Source organism: Solanum tuberosum, unplaced genomic scaffold (assembly GCF_000226075.1).
Source record: "Solanum tuberosum cultivar DM 1-3 516 R44 unplaced genomic scaffold, SolTub_3.0 scf00324, whole genome shotgun sequence".
Taxonomy (NCBI): domain Eukaryota; kingdom Viridiplantae; phylum Streptophyta; class Magnoliopsida; order Solanales; family Solanaceae; genus Solanum; species Solanum tuberosum.
In genome coordinates this window covers 332,634-334,352 of record NW_006239247.1, presented here as the reverse complement: position 1 = coordinate 334,352, position 1,719 = coordinate 332,634, and positions in this window count along the sequence as shown.

Sequence of the window (1,719 nt, the reverse complement as noted above, 5' to 3'; positions counted from 1 at the left end):
TTTGAATGGATTGTTGTCACTTTTTTCACATTTTAAAAGAATTGTTTCTTTTATTTTTGTGTATGGTTAATAACCGAATAACCTAACCAAACCAAACCGAAACCGATAATCACCAAACCGATAAATGTATATTATATTTGGTTTGGTTTGATTTTGATAATTTTAAAACCGATTAAGTTGGTTTGGTTTTGATTTTGACCAATAACCAATCCAAACCAACCCGTGAACACCCCTACTTGTAGCTATGAGTTGGCAGAATTCAATTACTTATGCTCAGACTTTTATTAATGTAAAAGAAATCTAAAATTTAATATCCAAATATTTATGATGTAAAACTATATAAAATTAAAATTCATGATTTCGCCTTTATAGAGAGTAATATCATAATGCCTTTTGTAATTAAGTCTTAATTATATTTGGGCACTCTTTTTTAACTCGTTGTTATGTTATTTGTGGCCATATTTCATAGGTTAATATTGTAGTATCAAAGTGGAATCTCATTTGCCGAGACTAATGATAAACAGTTATTATATTATACTAATGAAATATGCGTTTTTTGCATTTTGTTAATTTCTTATAAAATGATAATTACAAAAATATTGAATCTTGTAATCTAACTGGAAAGTAAATTATTCATGTGTTAAAAGTAGTATATTTGACAACATTTCAAGTGTTATCAATAAAATTTAGTATATCAAATATGATGTTTGGTAAATAACTAAATCATAACTATTTATTTATTACAAGTTCTCATTTTAAAATTATCATTTGATTATAATAAATCAGTGTTACTGGGTGTGAACTCCCGATATAAGTAAGCTTAGTTTGAATAGTGATCTCAACGTTCGTACATTGAAAGAAAACGAGAGAGTGCTACTAAACTTTTTGAGATGTGCAAAACAATGACATAATTTACAATTCTCATATCACAACTTGTTATTAGTTATTACTAGGCGGAATGATCTGGGAGATTCCTGTACTTGGCTCCGTTTGTAAGTTAGACTCTCCTATTTATCAATTTATCAACTGAATCCCTATACTCATCAGAAAGCAATATTTTAAACCTTTTTTTTCATTTGACTAGTGTGCGTGAAGTACAATTACTTACACGTGAAATTTCATGTCATTTTTTAATGACATGTAAGAAATTACATGTTAAAAATTAAAAAATTCAATTAAGCCACTTTTGTAATTTCTGGAAATTTTAGATAAGAATTTTTTTTTAAAAATAAAATAAATCCAAATAAGCATGTTCTTCATATTTATTCCAAATTTTAAACTAAATTCATGTCAAATAGATGGAATTTTTCGCCATTTGACTTGAAAATTCAAATACAAGTTCACCACCACAAATCCAACTAATCCCAATCACAATTTTGAATTAATTTCACAAATTCACAAGACACATTTATTATTTTTCAAGATTTCTCTAACTTATAAATGGAGTTTTAATTTTTCAATATCCACCATTATCCTTCGTGTTAATTCAAAGACCTCTTTTTTGAAGCATAATAAAATAAATGATAATCTCAATACTTTTAGACTAAAAAGCTAAACTTTGAAAGGGTTAAGAGAGGGGTAGATCTAAGTGGTTAGGGTGGGCGGCTAATTTGTAGTGAAAAAGAAGTGTGGGTTGAGAAGGAAGTGGATGAAGGAGAGAGTGAAGAGGAGGACGGTGGGGGTTGTCTGGTGGATGACATTCTAAGAAGAAGAAGGAGG